The sequence below is a fragment of the Pinus tabuliformis genome, chromosome 3_1, assembly GCF_031772625.1.
Source record: "Pinus tabuliformis cultivar Carrire ecotype Pingquan chromosome 3_1, CPIR1, whole genome shotgun sequence".
NCBI lineage: Eukaryota > Viridiplantae > Streptophyta > Pinopsida > Pinales > Pinaceae > Pinus > Pinus tabuliformis.
Window position 1 is genome coordinate 964,635,994 of NC_142301.1, and position 22,651 is coordinate 964,658,644.

Genomic DNA, 22,651 nt, shown 5'->3' on the forward strand with positions numbered 1-22,651 from the left:
TTTTGACATCTTAAACAACCACGAACCTGACTCTGATCATAGGCGTTTACTTATAACTCTTAATTTTGTCATGCATAGAGTTCCCACAGAAAATAATACTTACAGGCAAAAGAACTTAATATTTGATAGAAATAAAAATGATCTCTTTCTAAATGAATTAAAAACTAATTTGCTTCCTTTATCTAGTATAAACAACATAGAAGACCTCTATCATAATTTTACTACAACCCTCTCATATTCTATTAACAAGTTCTCACTTGAAGTTACAAATAATAAAAGAAATAGCAAAACCAATTCATGGTATGACAAAGATTGTAAAAGTGCGAGGAGAGCAATTAAGGAATCTGTTGATGAATCTCTAAAAATGGACAAGATAAAAATATACAAATTCCTAACTAAAAGGAAAAAGAGGCAGTACATTCGTCAAAGACAGGAAAATCTCTTACACCTCTCTAAGGTAGCTCCTATGAAATTTTGGAGGCAGATTCTGACTAGGAAGACTAAAGATAATAATAAAATTTCTCTTCATGATTGGAATTCATATCTTAAAAAGTTTTATGAATCTCCAAATGTCATGGATAATTTGGAAACCCTACTCACAATGAAAGAATTTTTCTCTTTAGAATACATTAAGTTTGGGGTTAATCGCTTTGCTAATGGGAAGGCTAAGGACATTGAAGGTTACCAGGTGGAAATCTTAAAAATTGGAGGTCCTGTCCTCATCCCCCACATTCACAAGCTTTTCTATCTAGCAGTCAAGCAAGGGTTCCCTACAACTTGGACTGAGAGCCTCATTATCCTTATTTTTAAAAGTGGGGATACAAATAACCCCTCTAATTATCGGAAAATTATGATCAACCCTCTCTTAGACAAGTTATATGGTAGTATTTTGGAAAAGAAGTTAAGCATAAGGCTTGAAAGTTAAGGTAAGCAGGCTAAAGGCCAAGCAAGTTTTAGAAGGCATCACTGAACAACAAACCACCTCATTACGCTTAGGATCATTGCGGAGGAATGTCGTAACGATAAATCCAATTTATTTTGTTTCTTTGTGGACATTAGAAAGGCTTTCGATATGGTTCCTAGATACAACCTTTGGAATAGATTAGAAGAGCTAAAGGTTCCTCTCGAGTTGAGAGCTACCGCTATAAGGTTATACAAGAATGTAATTGCCAAGCTAAAGAGCAATGAGGGGTGGTCAAAAGATATTAAGTGTAACATCGGAGTTAAACAAAGTTTCCCTCTCTCCCCTACCCTATTTGGCATTTACATCGATAAGCTTGAAGGCTATTTAGAGGAAGCAGGATGTGATGGCACGATCTTAGCTGGGATAGTAGTCATCCTTCTTCTCTATGCTGACGATACTATTCTTTTGGAAAGGTGCGCATATGATCTTGATAAGAAACTCAGGCTTAAATATTTCTACTCTACCATGGGTATGACTATTAACACTGACAAAACAAAATTTATGATTATCAAATCCAAGAAGGAAACTTGCGCTAATTTTATGTATGACAATATTAACTTGGAGGAAGTGTATTCTTACAAGTACCTAGGAATTGATATTCATCACAAGCTCAACTAGAACCATAGCATTGAGAAAAGGATTAATGCGGGGTGGAAAGCTTATTTTGGTCTTGAAAATAATTGTAAAACAACAAACCTCGTAATGTGGGATAAAAAGAAGTTCCTCTTTGAAACTTTAGTCACTCCTGTTATCTTATATGGTTGTGAGGTTTGGGGTTGCAGCATCTCTAGAGAATCATGGAGAAGGATTGAGCAAATCTAGAAGCGTTTTATAACTTATAACTTGAAAACTAAAAGTAATACACCCTATCCTATTCTTCTTATAGAAGCAGGTCTTTCCCCTATTGAGAGCCTAGGTATGATTAGGTTTCTGCTGTACAAGCACAAACTAAATAACATAGACGATCATAAACTTCCTAAGCTAGCTTTAAATTCCAGCCAAAACCACCTAAGGCTCAATGAGGGGTGGCATAAAGACACAAGATCCTGGTTAAACAATTGGGAGATCAACGAGAATGATGCATTGCAAAACATAAATAACATTAAAGATATTATTACTTCTAAGTTCAAAGAAAAAATTTGGTGTGAGAAAGATTTAGCGGCTAAAAGAAAATTAAGTTATTATAAGAAGGTCATCAACCCCACCCTAGAAGATCAAAAGTATCCCTCTATTTTAGGTAGCTCAAATAAGAAAATTAATATAGCAAATATTAGAACGAATTCTCATGAGCTCCATAGTGAAACAGGTCGTTGGGCAATTCCTAAAATGCCATGGATGGAAAGGATCTTCCATATATGTGAGAATAGGAACATCAAGGATGAAACCCACTTCCTCTTAGAGTGCCCCATGTACAACCACATTAGATGTTAGTTTCACAATCTTTGTTACAATACTAACCTTCCTAGCCTTTTACAATGTCAGAATTATAGTGAGCTCGGGAGGCTTCTCTCCAAGCTTTTTGAGCATAGGAATAAAATCTTAAATCAAAATAAATAATTTGTTTCTTTAGGTCTGATAGACCAATGTTTGGTCTCAGGGAACGTTAACCATCATCATCATCATCACCTAAATTGTTTTTTGTTCATTGATGTGATCGAGACTGACACATACCAATTATTCGAAGAAACTAGAAAATATCCATCATGGGCAATCTAATCTAGAAAAGAAAAAAATATAAACAAAAAGATTAAGGTCTCAAGCTATTTACTACATAGAAAAATGAAGCAGGGAAGAAATATTTAAACATGACATGATTATATCAAAGGAAAATGGATGAGAAGAAACAAATTTAGGGAATTTCATTCGAGGGGAGTTGGCATCTTTTAGTATTTAATATATTGTTTTTGAAAATATTTAATAGTTGTGGTTGATGATGGTTAATATGGTTTAAAGTCTATTTCTTATTAATATTGGATGGAAAACTGAATTCTTCCTGGAAAGTTGTCTTAAGTTTTATATGATGGATTGCACAGGAGTTCCACCAAAAGCATAGGCAAACTTAAAAACATTGTCTTCTCTAATATTATCTTCAACATGTGCACATGTTCATCCATAATCCTGTTAGGTTTTCTTTCTTTCTTGGGGAGATGAGAATAAGAGGTCTATGTACATGTTCATCCATATTATTATGTTAGGTTTTCTTTATTTCTTTGTGGAAAGCAGAATAAGAGGACTTTTAAACTAGATATTGATAAAATTAATAACAATATTTAGGTTAGAGGTGACTATTTTGAAAATGGTTTTAGATGTTAATATTTTATAGCAATAGGAATAATTTTATAATATTATTTTAAGGCACTAGGTTTAGCTTTATGGTTCTAGAGTAGTATGTTTAGGTTTTAGGTCACTAGGTTTAGGTTTAACGTTTTTAATATTGATATTAAATGGTTACTATATTATTAAAATTGAAATAATAGATCTTGAATTTTTATTTTAAGAATAGTCCATCATATTTATCATCCCAAACTTTTTAATAAAATATACAATTATGATTTTGAATGGACAAATTACTTATATATATTATTTAATTCTTGTACATTTAAACTTAATCTTAATTATTATATACTAGTTCTTTGTGTTTCCTCAATCTTCCCTCAAAATATCTTTCAACTAATAAAAACATAACACAGACAATAACTTTTACCACAAATGACAAGAACCGTTTATTACTCTCTCTCCAACCACATTATAGATGCAGGTTCATGTTTAAATTAGAAATACAAATGCTAAAAAACATTTATACAAAACAATCTTCTCTATTGTTAATTCTCTCCATGTAGATAATACAAACAATGAAAGGATGATTAAAATGATCTCTCAGAAATCTTTATTTTCAAACTTATTTATTGTTCACATACGTATTAGTTGTTGAAGAAAACTATATCCACCTAATAAAATTTTCATATTTTTAAATTAAAAGACTCAGAAAATTAGATGCTTGATAAGCCGACAATGATATTATAATGGATTAATAGTTTGTACTTTTCTATAAATTTGTAGTCACTTTGATTTCATTTTAATTAAAAATGGATATGTAATTTTGATCTACAATAAAGATAATGACATAAATCATTTTGAATTTATATTATTATATTTTAATCTATTGAGTTATGAAAACTTACAAATATATAAACTTAATTCTAAAATAAACAAATAAACACAAATATATATAAAAATACATAATAATGATTAGAATAGTGAAAACTAATCACCGTAAAGCAATTTACAACCTCAAAATGCAAAATTTTGTTTCGAAACTTATTGAAACAACCACATAACTAAACAATTAACAGGAAAAATTTAAATATGTTAAAATGATTCCCATTTTCATAGGTTGCCCTTGAATTTGGTGAGAGAGGATTTCTTTCAAATTCACAATTACCCGTTGATGTTTTATTTATATTCATCTGATTAATAATATAAATAAGGTAATAATAATTGACAAGATTATCTTTTGTTTTAATTTACTAAATTTTGGAAGTATATTATTTTTTGTTTTCATAATCACACAACTACGATAATGGTGGCTTGAAATGTAGTCCAAAGAAAGTATTAAATTTGCAAAGACACATAAGACAAGGATTAATTTTAGATTTATATTATTAAGATTTTTATTGAAAAAATTCTTAAAACTTATAATCTTTTGTGAGAAATCGACAAGGATTAATCTTAGATTTATATTATTAATATTTTTATTGAAAAAATTCTTAAAACTTATAATCTTTTGTGAGAAATCTTAATTATTTGTTTAAATGGGATAATAAACATTATATTAAAATTACACTTACTCATATTAATAATGATATTAATATAAATATCCACATTTAATAACAAAATTAAAGTTTAATTTTATTAGAATATTATTAACTTAATATTAATATATTTTGATGTTATATTAGGTATTAATATGTTTTGATGTTTTATTTAGATTTATATTATTAGAATTTAATATTGGGTTATTTAGTGTTTTTAATATGGCATATTTTCAATATTAAAATTTTTAATATTAGGTTATATTAAGTTTTCAATATGGATTTTAATTCATATCTATCAATATTCATCTTAACATTAAAATTTGAGTCAATAATCAATCATAACCATAAAAAGTTAATAATAATATAAACTTGATAATAAAAAATAACAATAGTATTGTAAAATTATTGTTTACAATTACAAAGTTAATAACATTAATATAATAAATAAATATAATAAATAAGTATAATATAACAATTTAAATACTAATTAATACAGTAATATATTATTTAAAAACACTAATTTAGTAATGGCTTGTTTATTAATATAATAATTAACAAATAATTAATATTTAATATATTACTAATATTTAAGTATAGTATTAATATAATATTAAGGAATATATAACATTAATAACATTTAATTATTAGTATAAATAAGATTAATAAGATTAGCATTGTACTTATAAATAATATTAACATTGTAACTATAAATAATATTAATATTAATATTATTAACTTTTAGTTTTAACAAAAATATTAATAAATTAAACAAAATTTTTTGGTAGAAATCACATGAGAGAAAATTTTGGCACTTGTTTCGAACCAACAAGTGTGGTTAATAAATTTGAATATTAACTTTAATTTTAATATAAATTGTTAATATTAATGTGAATATTTATTATTATTATTATTATTATTATTATTAATGATATCAACACTATTATTATAAATAATATTAACATTAATATTGGTGAATAATATTAACCACATTTAATACAATAATATTAATAAATTGTAATTTAAAATATTATTTATTATTATTATTTTATTTTATTAATATTAATATTCATTAATAGAATTTAGTATTAATATCATAAACATGAATAACATTAAATATAAATAAAATTTTACTATTAAAAATTACTATTATTTATTAATATTAGTTTTCATTTAAATATTTATTTATTTTTGTAAACTTGGCAGGTCTCTACTTGTATTCCTTTTTCAAAAAACTTTTATCATCCATTTGCTGCAGGTGGCTTACCTGCCCGAAGGAAACTAGATAGCCACCTGTCAGCATTATACCCTGTCCAAAACTTAAAGAGGTTTATTGCTATCCATCTAACATCATAGTTTTGACTATCTATACTGTTGTTCCTGGAACGTAATTTAAACTGAAACATATTACTGAATTTCATCAAAAAGAAAAAAGATTTTTCAATCCCACTAGTTCTTTGTTTCAATTCTCATCCAAGGATATTACTGTGGCTGGAACCTTGGCACCTAATCCTGGCTTCTCGCTCCCCTGCTTGATCTTCCACTTTAGGTCTTTGAGAGTCTGTTTAATTCTACCCAGGGCCAGATTGTTTTGGTAGGTTTGGATCTGAATGGTTGCTATCTCCCTGAGTAGTTCCACCCTGACTGGGTCCTTTTCCTTGTTCTTCTCTTGTTCCTCTGCTCTTTCATCTGCTATTTTCTCCTAATGTTGTGTCATAGCCCGTGCCACCACATTTTTCATTACCCAATACTGGTTGATAGTCTGTCGGAATAGGGATTGTCTTCCCCGTGTGTTTCCTGGGTCCTGCACCATATTTTCCCATTCTTCCATTGGGATATCTCGTTGCTTGATACTGTTGTTTACTTCTCTCTCCCAACTCGTTATCTGGGCTCTAATTTCCGGTGGATTCCTGACCATGTAGGCATCGATGATTTTCTTCATTTGTTCTCCACCAGGTTTTTGGCCTCTTTTCTTCGACAATCCACTTGTGCCTTCCTCCATTTTCATTACTCTCGGTCCTTTCCTAGGGGCCATTATGTTCTCTATCTGAACGTAGCTCTCTGTTTCCTGGTATTCTTTATTATGGTCACTGTCTTTTTTCGAGACTGTTACTATACCTATCACACAATCACAGCATATATCAGATTTATAATACTGAATCCTCGCAATTTCCCAATTGCTCAGGTTTCTTTCCTTTCCTAGGTTTACTATTCCCATCGGGATTTTGGTCAGATGATGTTTAGAGCTGGTCCTTTTTATAGCCCTGGTTGGGAATTTTTTTGGGTTTCTTCCCTTTTGACTCCCTTGGCAATCCTGGCTTCTATTAGTACCCTGCCCAGCCCACTTTAGTTGCCTCCTGGGTTCCTTCACGGCTACAGGTCGGTTTTGTTTCCCTCTTCCCCTGAGTCTCTCAGGCTTATCTACAGATTTTCTAAAAGCCGAGCTCCTACCCTCCCCCCTAGATTGCAGGATTTCCTGAATCCCTCCAACCCTTAAGATTTTCCTCTCCCAGGTTTCTTCCCATGATTCTTCTGGATCTCTCCCCATCTTTCCTATAGTCCTAAGCAGGGTCAAGATTTGCTTAGGAAAGTTACAGGCTTCTATCCCCGAGTGAACTTCTGCCTTCCTAGGATTAGGACCCTTCCTCCCACTCTCCCTTCCCATGGTATTCAGGTGATCAACGGGGATGGTTTTGCCTTTATCACGGGAATTTTTTATGCTCTTTGAGTCAGTTGGATGCATTTTCTAGCTCAGACTTCCTAGATTCCTACTGATAATACTTTTGAATTTAACAGGAATAAGGAGCGAGAGGGTAACATACCAACTTGTTGATCTGTTTCTCCTTCCTTCGACCACCTGCGTCTTCTCACTTCTACCACCTTTCTTCTCGTCAATTTTCCTCGTCTTCATTTTACATGCACTTTTTTGTTTTCTTATTTTTGTTTATTTGTATGCCTCTCTTCCTTCTGTCCCTTGTCTTAACCGCCGCCTGTTGGCTTTTGTTACTGGCACAGATCCCTTCACCTTTGTCTTGGGATGCTACCCTTCTGTCCTTTCTACCTTTGCCTCTCATAAATCCCCACTTTCTCCTGGCTACTCTTGCCATGTTACGACTGTCCTTGTTCTACCACTTGGTGTCATACTTCTGCCCACCCGTCTACTCTCTGCCCTGCCCTCCTCACTATCATTCTCCACCGTCACCTCCCCCATACTCTCAGGAGGTGTACCTCCTCTGCCCTGCTCCGTCCTTTGCCAGATTGCCTATCTATTCACTTCATTCATGCTTTTGTCCTTTCCCTCATCTATCTGCCTCCTTCCCTTTCTTGGCCACTCCTCCTTAAACTCTCTATATTTTAAATGGTATTCGTATATCTTACTTTTCCTTTTTCGAGAAGTTGTATCAGGTTTTCCATCTCCTCCAGTTGCATTATCTCGTCCCCATTTGTATCTAGCATCCTTCCTCTATTCTTGCATTCCTAATTCGCTAGACTATCAGCTAGCTCATTTCCCTTCCTTCTCACATGGGTGGGAAGGATGTAGGCTATCTGTTTTAGTACCTTGCTTATCTCCTTCACCAACCAGGCATTTCTCCAGCTGCTATTAATTTTTTCTGTTGGTGTTCCCTGCTACAGCTATTTGACTATGTCTGCTACTAGTTTTGCGTCCCATTCTACCTGAAGGTTGTGGTATGGCAATTTCTAGCCCTCTTTTCAATGCATGGAGCTCTGCTTCGTTGTTTGTTGCGTGTCTGCAATCCATCACATAGATCCTACACATCATTCCCCTGTCGTCTCTAAAAGGTCCACCGATCCCTACTTCTCCTGGGTTTCCTTTCGCAACCCTATCAAAATTCAACTTAATGAACCCCTGTTGAGGATTTCTATATTGCTTAGCCTCTTCCACCTCATTATTGTGCTATTTCCTTGCTATCATGTTTGTCATACAAGGCTTTAGTTGTAGTTGTGTCATTATTCTTGACTCTGTTTGATCCTTCTTCCAATCCTCCTCGTACCACCTCTCTGTGAAGATGGTCTCTCTTATATTTTGGGTGATTTGGTTCCATATCCCGTTCTTCGCTCTGTCGTCCTCCTTGAAGATCATGTGGTTCCTCTCTTTCCAGATGTTCCACAGGACAAATCCTAAAGACAGGTTCCATGCTATGTTCAAGATTGGGTTCTGGTAAGGTTTGTTTCTCCACTTTTCAATTGTTATTTCCATGTTGTTTATGTCTCAATCACTAATCTCAAAGAGTTGTCGATGATGTCTCTACAGGTTACTGCTAAATCTGCATTTGTTGGTTAGATGTTCCATGGTTTCTTCCTGTTCTCTACAAAGGGCGCATCGCAATGGGCCCTGCATTCCTTTCTTCCTTAGTTGGTCCCAAGTTAGTGCTCTACTATGGCTCAATATCTAGGTAAAGAATTGTTGAAAAATGTGCAACAAAAAATGCTAAATTTAGAAAGTGCTAAAAATAGAACTGCTGAAAATAGCACTTCTAAAAATAGCAGTTTGGCCAATGAGCATTTTGGCCACCTTGGGTGAGAGGTGAAACTGCTAAAAATAACATCTTCTAAAAATAGCATTTCTGGGTCCCTTCCTATTTATAGCAGTCCCTGGTCTATCTATAGGAAGTAAATTTGAATTTGGTCTTACCAGCAGTTTGGAATATTAACTAATTAATTTTATATTGAGAGGATCAATTGACTTAGTATAACTTAATCAAGTTCAATTAGATTAATTTAACAAGTTGTTAAAGTAATGGGATACAATTTGTTGATGCTTGCATGCATGTGACAACTGTTATTTTCAGATAACTATGTATTCACTCATGGATAACTGATGCATGTCAGTTCAAATAGAGACCCAGTTGATATCAGAGAAGGGACAGTGTACTATTAGTTGGATGAATCTCTTTCCTATAAAGGAAGCTCATCCATGATGAGGATTTATCTCCTTCAGGTTTGTGTGGTTATTTCATAGGTCAGTGTTGTGTGTGAGGTGATAATCACAGAGGTTGCAGCTCGAGGACCCAAGAAAAACTGTGCATAGAAATAGGAGGCTTGGAGTGTAGAGGAGAAGGTTTCTGAGAAGCCTTTGACTATCTATGAGTAGCAGAGGGATTGTACTGAGAGCTGGATAGCTTCCGAGCTAAGGCTTTATGTAATCCAAACATATTTCCACTTGTATGATAATACAGAGATGGGGTTTTAGGCTGACTCTTTCCCCTAGTTATATCTTCTGTGTTATGTGTGTTTGATTTCTCCATATTAGTTATATGTGTTCTTATTGATGTTTCTCATGTTCGATTAAGCTTCCGCTAAATTGTTTGTAGAATTATATCAAGTGTTTTCCTTTAGTACATTGCATTACCAAGTGATCTACAGTGGGAATTTATACATGGTATTGGGGCTAGCTAATTTTTAGAAAAATTCTACATGGTATTAGAGGATAGGTGATCAAGGAGAGAACAATATACTGAGAGGAGATTTCAAAGTTTTGAGTTTTGGGCTGAGAGTTTGCAGAGAATATATGAAAAATTTTGGGAAACATTTTTAGAAATAAATAACATATTTGTATTCCTTGTGGAAAAATACCTAAAATCAAAAAGAAAATCAGCTGAATCAGAGTTCAGATGAGGGAGATATCGCTGATTTAAAATTAGCTCTTTTTCTAGAAAATTTTGTGATGGCGGGAAAGTGGAAATAGATTGGTGTGCTAACGAAGAACCTATATGCTCTTGAGGTACAAGATGCATGCAAAGCCTTGAGGAGCAAGGCAAAGGTTAGATACTTGGTGGTTGAGAGGGACAGTAAATTACCTCTCAACATGTAGAGCCAAAAGAAGTCTCACACAATTGTGGAGGAACCACGATTGGTGCAACAACTTCAGGAGGTTGTGGAGCAATCACAACAGGGGAAGCTGAGTGGAGATCGAGTAGAGACATCTACCCATGTAGAGACCTCCAGTAGGGGGAAGCTTCAAGCTAGGTGGACAGAGGGATCACATGCAGCCATACCTCCAGGTAGGAGGTGGGGTGATGTGGAGTGATCGTCCCAAGGAGGAGGGGCAGTATCCTTGAGGTACCCAACCTCTTGGATAAGACCTTGCTATGGGAGCCCTAATGTGGAGTAGCAGGAACTGACTGATTGGGTAGAGATAGATGCAGATGGAGTGGTAGAGAGAGCTACAATGTAGGGAATCCCAAGACAGCACAGAGCATGCAGGCTACGACAATGTGAGAGGCACAAGTGTGTTTCACAGTGTAGGGTAGCACAGAGAAGGGTGAAACGGTGCGAGATGCATGGAGATGTTGTAGTAGCGCAGAGGTCAGAGAGGGAGCACTTATCAGCAACAGGTAGAGCTTTAGCGTCAGAGTATGTTTCTAGCCCAATAGAGTGGTCAATTGGGAGTTTTTTTGTTTTGAGTGTTGCTAGAGCAACCACACTTGGTAGATATGTTGCATGTAGAACATTCTAGAGTTACAGGATCGAGTTCAAGAGGAACTCTTTCTTGTTAAGAGGGGGTGTTGAAAAATGTGCAACAAGAAATGCTAAATTTAGAATGTTCTAAAAATAGAACTGCTAAAAATAGAACTTCTAAAAATAGAACTTCTAAAAATAGCAGTTTGGCCAATGAGCATTTTGGCCACCTTGGGTGAGAGGTGAAACTGCTAAAAATAACATCTTCTAAAAATAGCATTTCTGGGTCCCTTCCTATTTATAGCAGTCCCTAGTCTATCTATAGGAATTAAATTCGAATTTGGTCTTACCAGTAGTTTGGAATATTAATTAAGTAATTCTCCATGAGTTAATTAGTTAAGGAAAATCAAACTTGAAGTCTTTGTGAGAACATGCAATTATTTCTACGCTGATTAGGGAATGTATCCCTGATTTTCTCCACTGATTGAGGAATTAAGGATGAGTTCTATACTGAGAGCATCAGTTGACATAGTTTAACTTAGTCAGGTTCAGTTAGATTAATTTAATAAGTTGTTAAATTGATGAGATATAGTTTATTGATGCTTACATGCATGTGACAACTGTTATTTTCAGATAACTGTGTATTCACTCATGGATAACTAATGCATGTCAATTTAGACAGAGACCCAGTTGAGATCAGAGAAGGGACAATGTACTATCATTTGGATGAATATTTTTACTATAAATGAAGCTCATCCATGATGAGGATTTATCTCCTTCAAGTTTGTGTAGTTATTTTAGAGGTCAGTGTTGTGTGTGAGGTGAGAATCACACAGGTTGCAGCTAGAGGACCTAGGAAAAACTGTGCATAGAAATAGGAGGCATGGATGGAAGAGGAGAAGGTTTGTGAGAAGCCTTTGACTATCTATGAGTAGCAGAGGGATTGTACTAAGAGCTGGATAGCTTCCGAGCTAAGGCTTTGTGTAATCTGGACATATTTCCACTTGTATGATAATACAAGGATGGGGTTTTAGGCTGGTGCTTTCTCCTAGTTATATCTTCTATGTTATGTGTGTTTGATTTCTCCATATTAGTTATATGTGTTCTTATTAATATTGCTCATGCTCGATTAAGCTTCTGCTAAATTTTTTGTAGAAGTAGATCAAGTGTTTTGGTTTAGTACATTGCATTACCAGGTGACCTACAATGGAAATTTCTACATGGTATCGGAGCTAGCTGATTTGTAGAAAAATTCTACAAGATTGTCACCTTTGGCTATGTTTTCATTTTCCATATGTTTTCCCTTTTTTTTGTTTCTATTTGTTTACTATATCCTGCTTTTAAATAGTATCCCTCTACTATAGTGAACATACCTTTAATGGTTTTTCCCCACGTTAGCATCTTTGTCCCTTCTTTGACTGCTATTTTCCTTGATTCCATTTCCTTTTTATATATTTCCCAGTTAGCTTCTCTAGGTGCTTCTTGCTAGTTTTCCTTTTGTTTCCACTTCCTCCAGTAGTCGTCCGACTCTGTGCTCCAGTAATTACATACTTTGTTGCCCTCTGTTTGGATGGTGAACTGATATATCTCTTGGAGTAGGGGTTGTTGGTTTAGTTTTCCTCTCTGTTGCCACGCCTCTTCCCAGAATTTCGCTTTGTCCCCTTCTCTTACTTCCCAGAAACTGTGCTCTCTGATCATTTCCTTATTGGCTCTTGCCAAGTTCCAGATTGCCAAACCTTTCCTCTCAGTTTGGCTTCTCAATTTACCTTCTGGAGACCTGGTCGTCTCGTATTTGTTCTCCCATAGTTTTTTCCATAGGTCGTCGCCTCCCTGTATCCAGCGCCACCATAACTTGGCCCCCATTACCTGGTTTAGGATATATGGGTCTCTCAGGCCTAATCCTCCTTCTTTTGTTGATTTACTTAACCAATTCTAGGATAGCAGCGCCCATTTTTTTATCTTACTCAACCCTTGTCAAAGGAAATTTTTAAACATATCTACCATTTTCTGGTAGATGGTTTTAGGTGCATCTTGGCTGGTCCATTTTCTGGCAGATGGTTTTAGGTGCAGCTTGGCTGGTCAGTTGATAAATCGGTATGGCTTGTAGCACTGACTTAAGCAGGATTATGCGGCTCGGGATGTTCAGTGCCCTAAATGTCCAGTTTTTCATTCTCTTTTGTATCTTGCCTATCAATATTCCCCAATTAGCCACTCTATTACGTTGGTCACTTAACAAGATACCTAGGTATTTTGTAGGAAATTTCCCTACTATGAACCCCATTGTTCTTGCCAAGAAAGCTTGTGAGGAAGCTTGTATATTGAAGAAATAGATTTCCTATTTCTCGTTACTTATTTCTGTCCCTGATGCCTTAGTAAATTCCATGAGAATTCCCATTAGTTTCTTTTCTTCTTTAAGTGTTGCCTGGCCATATAACATAACATCATCAACAAATTGTTGATGGGTGAGAGGTAGGTCATTTCCCCATAGTCGTAATCCCTACAGTTGTCCACTTTGCACTTTGTCTTTTATTATTCTTCCTAGGCCGTCTGCTGCAAGAATGAATAGGAACGGGGATAGCGGGTCTCCCTGCCTGAGTCCTCTGGATGGATTGAAGGCTTCTGATGGTGATCCATTTACTAGGATTGACATAACTGGCATGTTGATCATTGACATTACCCAGTTTACCCACCTATCCTCAAAGCCGTATGCCTTTAGGATTTGTTGTAGGTATCCCCAACTAAGTCTGTCATACGCTTTTGCTAGATCAAGTTTTATCAACATCCCTTTGGTTTTTGAATTCTTCAAAGAATGGATTGCTTCTTGTGCTACTACTATTCCATCAGTTATCTATCTGCCTTTAACAAACCTCATCTGTTCCTAGGATATCAATTCTGGAAGTATTGGTTTTAATCTATTCACCATTATAGTGGCTATGATCTTATATATGACGTTGCATAGCTCTATCGGCCTGAATCCTTATGGTTCTTCTGAGTTATCTGTCTTTTGTATCAGAGCTAGAAAAGTCGCATTTAAGGCGGGGTGCATTCTTTTGGTGTGACGAGATTCTTCTTTTCCATTCACTATATCTTGGATCATGAAGTCCCATGTGGCTTGATAGAATTCTATTCTAAAGTCATCTGGCCCTGGTGCTTTATTCTTTGCCATCTTCTTTATTACCTCTTCCACTTCTTCTTTTGTTATTACCCTTAGGAGTGCCAAGTTCTAGTCTCTGTTCACCAATTTAGGGATATGTTGACTGATTCTTTCAATATCTACCTCCCTTCTAATATTGGGTTCTGTCAGGAGCTCTTTGAAATGTTGTACCAGCAAGTTTTCCATTTCTTCTTTCTGTATTATCCTATTACCCTGTTTGTCTTTTAAGGAGAATATTCTATTTTGTTGTCTGTGTTGCAACATTTCCTTATGGAAGAATTTTGTGTTTCTCTCCCCTTCTTTTAGCCATTGAATTCTTGATTTCTGTTTCCATAAGATCTCCTCTTGTTTTCTTCTTTCCTCTAGTTTATTTAGCACCAGTCCTTCTTCTTCTACCAGTTCATCACTTCTCCCTTCATCTATGATTTTCTGTTGGATTCTTTTCATCGTTATCTGGAGCGTTTCTTGTTCCTTTTGGATATTTCCAAATTCTTCTCTGTTCCATTTCTTAATCTTTCCTTTTAAATATTTTAATCTTAGTTGGAGAGTATGCATTTTATTTCTTCCTTCCATCCCAGTCTCTGTCTCCTCCCACCAGTTCTTCATTTTTCTATGAAGTTGGGATCTCTCAACCAGAATGCCTCGAACCTGAAAGGTCTATTTTGGTTCTGCTGGTTCATGGCAATTTCTAGTTTGATGGGCCAATGATCCGACCCTAGACATGGAATAATTGATGCTTCATAGAAGATATCTTTTCCTATTAAGTGTTCTGATGCTAGGAATCTGTCTAGCCTTGATGCGATTTGTCTTCTCCCTCCTCTTCCATTGTTCCATGTGTATTTTCCATTTATAGTTGGTATATCAACCATCTTCAGTTCTACCTGAAGGTCCCTGAATTTCTCCATATTTGGCTCTTCTCTTTGTAGTCCTCCTTTCTTCTCATCTTTTGATGTTGTCATATTGAAGTCACCTGCTATCAACCACAACTTTTCTTTAAGTAGGCTTCCTAGCTATTGTAGTTGGTTGAAGAAGCTTCCTCTTTCCATTGGTGTATGCGGCCCATACACTATCAATACTAGGAATCACTCTCTATTTCCTATTAACTTGAGCTTCCCTGTGAGTATTCTTTTCATTCCTATCCAGTGGTCTACTAAGATTTCTGCGGGGTTCCATAGTATTGCGATGCCTCCCATGCTAGCTTTTGCATCTATGGTCATACTTTCATACTTTGGTTTGATTTTGTTCAAGATCTCCTCCATTTTCCTTCGTGAGATTTTTGTTTCTTGTACCAACATTATTTGGGTTTTTTTTTTCTTAGCCTATCCACTAAGTGTCTCTACTTTCCTTTGGTATTCAGGCCTCTTATATTCCAAGATGTTATTATCATTAAGTTACTTGATTTAATTGATGGAATACCGCCGAGAGCGGCACTACTCTTCCCATGTTAACTAGCATTTCTCCCATGATTTGAATTGATTCCTATATGTTCCTCCTACCTCTTTTTTTCCTGCCTTTTGTTTTACTTTGTTGTTCTTGAGTATTGTCCTGTTGGAGGCCTAATTGTTCTACAATTTCTAGCTTGCACTGTCCCTATTTAGCTTTGTACTGTTGGAACATTTCTCTATAGATTATTTTTTGCTCTTCTAGAATGAATGTTTCATCCAGGTGTCGTCATTCATCTGGAAGTTTCCACAGTACTTCTTCTTCCATGCTTAGTTCTTCTCCTATGCTTGTGTCAATTTCCATCCCTGTGTTGTCCATTTTCTCTCCTGCTTCCTTTTCCTCCTTTTCTATTGGGTCACTTTGTGCCTTTCTCTTCGTCTATGATTTGCCTTGACTTGAGTTTCTTTCCTTTCCCTTTTCTCCCTAATAATCCATGTTTGGGTCTCATTGTCTTCTTCTTCTTGTTGTAGGATTTCAAAGCTATTTGTGTTGCTTGGCTTGGTTTTTTTTCCTTTCCTTCCTTCACTGGTATTCTCTTTTGTATATCTTCTTTTGCTTTTTACTTCTTGGAAACCTTCCTGATCTTCTTGATTTTTCCTCTGTTGTTTGTTTCTCCACTCCACTTCTTCTATTGTGAGTGGGAATTCCTTGAATAGGTGTCCATATTCATGACATCTTCTGCATCAGAACGGTATGTGCTCGTAGTCTAGGGTTTGTTTCCATACTTCCTCATGACACTCTAGTTCGACTTCTGGAATAGGGTCATCTATATTCATATAAACACAAATTCTATCATATGAGGTGTATCTTCCCCTTTTTGTGGTTTCAACTATTTTAACAAAGCTTCCTATTTTATTTCCTATTGCCTCTAAGATTTCAGGGTCCCAGAAGTCCATTGATAATCCGAACAGTCTTACCCATACCGGAGTTGCTAGGAATTTTTCTTTATCTGGGTTATAACATTCCTCCTAGTATCTCATAAATAGTCTTGCATTATAATGGAAGTATGGACCATTTTCAAACACTTTTTCTTTATCTTGTAGGTTCGAGAAAATTACTGTGAAGAATATTTTTGCTCCCAGCTTTAGCTCGATATGTCCTCGGGGTTGCCGTTTTTACTGGATCCATTTGGTGAGGTCCTTTTTCATCGGCCAAACTCCGATGAATTTTGTAGTTTAGTGCATGATCTTTCATGTAGCTTCTATATCGCTCCAGTTTGTTCATTGGGATTATGAATCTTGGTTTCTCCACTGCACATGGTAAACACTTGCCTCTGCTTCCTGCCTGCCATTGAGCTCTAAGGATGGGTCCCTGCATTTTTATTTCTTCCGCTTGGTTGTTGTTGTTCTGACCTTCGCCTGCTGCTGCATCTCGATAGGAGGGGATCTCTTCCCTCCTTTATTCCTTTGTCATTATAGCTGATTCTTATTTTATGTGTCTGTTTCTTATTGTATTTTTTGGGTTCCCACGCCGCCTACCTCATGGCCGCTTGACCATTAGGGTTTTTTCGCAAGTTCCTCATGATGAATTTTGATTTTTAAATAAACGAGTTAGATTTTTCATTTAATTATTAATTAGTGTGGTAATCTTAATTTATTTTAATTTTAAGTTATATTAATTTATTAATATTAATTCATAATTTTTATCAATATTAATAATATTAAATATTTCTAAAATTTTAATATTATTTATTAATATTAATTTTAATATTAATATTAATAATAATATCAATTATTAATATTAATACTAGTTAATATGAATGGGAATATTAATATTACTTTTAATATTATTCATATTTATAAACATTAATTTTAACATTAAGTATTAACATTAAATAATATTATCATGGTCAATCATGGTCAATAATCATGGTAACATTGTGACAAAGATTTCCTTTTAGTCCAATGTCACATTATGACAACCATGCCCATACATGGTCAACCATGGTCCAACATCTCATTATGACAAAGATTAAATCAATATGAAAATCAACCATGGTCAATCATGCTCAATGTGAAAATCAACCATGATCCAATGTCACATTGTGACAAAGATTGTCACAATATGAAAATAAGCAATTGTCAACCATCGTCAACCATGGTAAACCATTATCGACCATGGTGAACCATCGTCGACCATGGTCAACCATGGTCAACCATGGTCAATCATGGTCAACCATGGTCCAATGTCGCATTGTGAAAAATATTGTGTCAATAAGAAAATTAAGTGTTGTCAATCATGGTCAACCATGGTGAACCATGGTCAATAATCATGGTCACATTGTAACGAAGATTGTCTCTTGGTCCAACGTCACATTATGACAACCATGGTTAACCATAGTCAACCATGGTCCAATGTCGCATTGTGACAATGATTGTCTCAATATGAAAATCAACCATGCTCAACCATGGTCTAATGTTGCGTTTTAACAAATATTATCTCAATATGAAAATCAATCATGGCCAGGCATGGTCAAATGTCACATTGTGACAAAGATTGTGTCACATGGTAAAAAATGGTCGACCATGTTTATTTTAGGTTTTATATACCTTGGGTATATAATATTAAGCCCTTAGATTTAATATTATTTCATTGGGTTTATAATCCTTTGAACTTTTAGTATTAATCCCTTGTGTTTATTATTCCCTTGGGTTTATTAATCTAAGGGCCCATATTCCTAGGGTATAATATTATTCATAGGATTTATAATATTAATCCTACGATTTAATATAAATCCCTTCGGTTAATAATCATGGTTAAATGTGGTCAACCATGGCCCAATGTCACATTGTTAGAAATGTTGTATCGATATGAAAATCAATCATGTTCAACCATTGTCAACCATTTTCATTCATGGTGAACCATGATCCAATGTCACATTATAACAAAGATTGTCTTAATATGAAAATCAACCATGGTCAACCATATTAAATCATAGTCAACCATGGTCAAATGTCACATTGTGACAAAGATTGTCTCAAAAGGAAAATCAATCATGGTAAAACATGGTCAATTTAAAATCAACCATGGTCAACCATGCTCGAATGTCACATTGTGACAAAAATTGTCTCAATATCAAAATCAAAATCAACCATCGTCAACCATTACAAACCATGGTCCAACGTCACAATTTGAGAAAGATTTCCTCAACTTCAAAATCAACCATAATAAATCGTGGTCAAAGATCATGAATAGCCATGCTTACATTGTGACAAATATTGTCTCATAGTACAACGTCACATTGTCACAACCATGGCCATCAATGGCCAACTATGATCAACCATGGTCCAATGTCACAATGTGACAAATATTGTCAATATGAAAATCAACTATGGTCAACCATGGTCAACCATTCTCCAACATCACATTGTGACAAAGATTCTCTTAATATTAAAATCAATCATGGTCAACCATGGTCCAATGTCACATTCTAACAAATATTATCTCAGTATGAAAATCAATCATGGTCAACCATGGTCAACCATGTTTGATTTAAGGTTTGTTATATTCATGTTAGAGTTTATATACCTTGGGTTTACAATATTAATCCTTTGGGTTTTCTATGGTTTTAGTATTAATCCCTTATTTTTATTAGTACCTTGGCTTTGATATTAATCATAGGATTTATGTTGTGAGGGTTTAATATTGAGCCTAGTGTTTACAATATGAATCCCTTGGGTTTATTAATTTTAGGGCTTATATTCCTATGGTTTCATACTCATCCTAGCGTTTAATGTTGTTCCCTTGGATTTTTAATATTAAACCATGGTCAACCTTAATAAATCATGGTCAACCATGGTAAACCATGTTTATTTTAGGGTTTATAATATTTTTCTTAGGTTTTAAATTCCTTAGGTTTATACTATCAATCCTTCTGGTTTTTTAGGTTTTTAGTATTAATCCCTTGTTGTTATTAGTGCGTTGGGTTTATAATATCAACAACTTGGGTTTATTAATCTATGGATTCATATTCTTAGGGCTTATAATATTAACCAAAGGGTTTAATATAGATTCGTTGGGTTTATAATCCATTAGGTTTATGAAATAAATTCATTGCGTTTATAATATTAATCATAGGGTTTATATTCCTAGGGTTTTATATTCACATTGTTACATTACAAAACTTAGGTTTAATACAAGTTTTATAATCTTAGTACCTTTTAATATTCAATTTATAATACTAAATTTTAATATTGGCTTTATAATTTGTAGTATTAGGGTTTATAATAGTAATATTAGGGTTTAATATAAATCCCTTGGGTTTATGGATCCCTTGGATTTTTAACATTAATCCTTTGGGTTTATTAATACCTTAGGTTTATAATCCCTCAAGATTTTAATATTAATCCAATGGGTTTAGTAATCCCTTGGGTTTATAATACTGCTCCAATGGTTTCTAATATTAATAATATGGTTTATATTCCTAGGGTTTAATATTAAGCATATGGTTCATAATATTAATATTAGGGTTCAATATTAATCCCTTTAGTTTATAATCTCTTGGGTTTATAATATTAACCCCTTGGGATTATTAATCTTAGGGTTTATGTTCCTAGGATTTAATATTAATCCTAAGGTTTAATGTTGTTCCCTTGGGTTTTTAATATTAGTCTCTTCGCTTTATCAATCACATAGGTTTATAATGTTGATACTAATGTTTATAATATTAATCTTAAGGTTTAATGCTTATTTTAGGGTTTATAATACTAATGGCTTGTGTTTAATATTATTCCCATGGGTTTATAATACCCTATGTTTATTAGTCTCTTTCTTTTATGATATCAATCTCTTGGGTTTATTAATATAAAGGTTCATATTCTAAGTGTATAATATCATTCATAACGTTTATAATATTAGTCATAGGGTTTAATTTAAAAATCTTGGGTTTATAATATATTCGATTTATAATACAAATTGCTTGGGTTTATTAATCCCTTAGTTTAGAATATTAATATCTTTATTTTTAGTTTAATATTATTATCTTGGATTTATAATTTGTAATATTATTACTTATAATATTAATCCTCGAGGTTTATAATACTAGTCTTTTGGGTTTACCAATCCCTTGGGTTTATAGTGTTAATTTGTTGGGTTTATTAATCCATTCAGTTTATAATATTGACAATTAATTGGGTTCATTAATCCCTAGGGTTTTTAATGTCTTGGAATTAGAATATTAATAATGGGTTGGGTTCATTAATCATAGGGTTTATCATATTAATCCTTGGGTTTATAATATAAATTCTAGGGTTTAATATTTTTCCCTTAGGTTTATTTTCTCTTGCATCTACAATATTAATCCCTTTGGTTTATTTCCGCTCTAGTTTATAATATTAATCCTTTGGGTTTATAATATTGAGATTTTTAATATTGGTTTTATAATATCACATTTAATATAAGGGTTTTAAATGTTCAGTTTATAGTATTATATTTTATAATTTTAGCGTTTATAGTATTAATATTAATATTAATCCCTTATGTTTATTAATCCTAAGAGTTTATAATATTTATCCCTTGGATTTATAATATTTATAATCCCCTCGATTTATAATATTAACCCATTGGGTCTATTATTCCTAAGGGTTTATAAAATTAATCACTTCGTTTTATATCATTAATATTTTGGGTTTATTATTCGAGTTTATAATATTAATCTTACTCTTTCATATATATCATTAATATCTTGGGTTTATTATTAGAGTTCATGATACTGATCTTAGGGTTTAGAATATTAATATTAGGTTGTATAATGTTGGGTTTCATGGTGTGAAGATTTATAATATTCAATTCAATATTAAGGTTTAATAGCATGTTGTATCACATTGTTCTTATTAATAATGTGACATTTTAATCTGAGGATTTAGATTTTTTTTTTTAGTTTAGTTTATTTTCCCTTAGGTTTATAATATTAATCCCTTAGGTTTATTTCTATTAATATTAAGGTTTCATGTTTTTCCCTTAGGTTTATTTTTAGTTGGGTTTATAATATCAATTCCTGGGATTTATTTTCTTAATCTCAGAGATTCATTTTTTCCCGTTGTGTATATTGTCCCTTCTATTTATAATACTAAATCCTTGTGTTCATTTCCCCTTGGGTTTATAATATTAGTCCATTGGATTTGTCATATTGCAGTTTTTAATTTTGGGTTTATAATATTGCATACCAGAAAATCGATCATGGTCAACCATGTTTGTTTTAGGTTTTATGTGATGTATCTTAGGGTTTATATACCTTGGGTTTACAATATTAATCCTTTGGGTCTTTTTGGTTTTTAGATTGCATCTCTTGTTTTTATTAGTCCCTTGGGTTTATAATATTAATCCTAGGGTTTAATATAGATCCCTTGGGTTTATAACCCATTTCATTTATAATATAAATTCCTTGGGTTTATGCTATTAATCACATGGTTTATGTTCCTAGGGTTTAATATTAAGCCTAGTATTTACAATATTAATCCCTTGTGTTTATTAATTTTAGGGTTTATATTACTATGGTTTAATATTCATCCTAGAGTTTAATATTATTCCCTTGGGTTTATAATCCCTTGGTCTTTTAATATTAAACCATTGTCAATGATGATATATCATGGTAAACCATGGTTAACCATGATAAATCATGGTAAACCATTGTAAACCATGGTCAACCATGATAAATCATGGTAAACGATGGTCAACCATGATAAATCATGGTAAACCATGGTCAACCATGGTCAACCATGATAAATCATGGTAAATCATGGTCAACCATGTTATTTTTAGGGTTTATAATATTTATCTTAGGTTTTATATACCTTGGGTTTATATTACTAATCCTTTGTGTTTTCTTAGGTTCTTAGTATTAATCTCTTGTTTTTATTG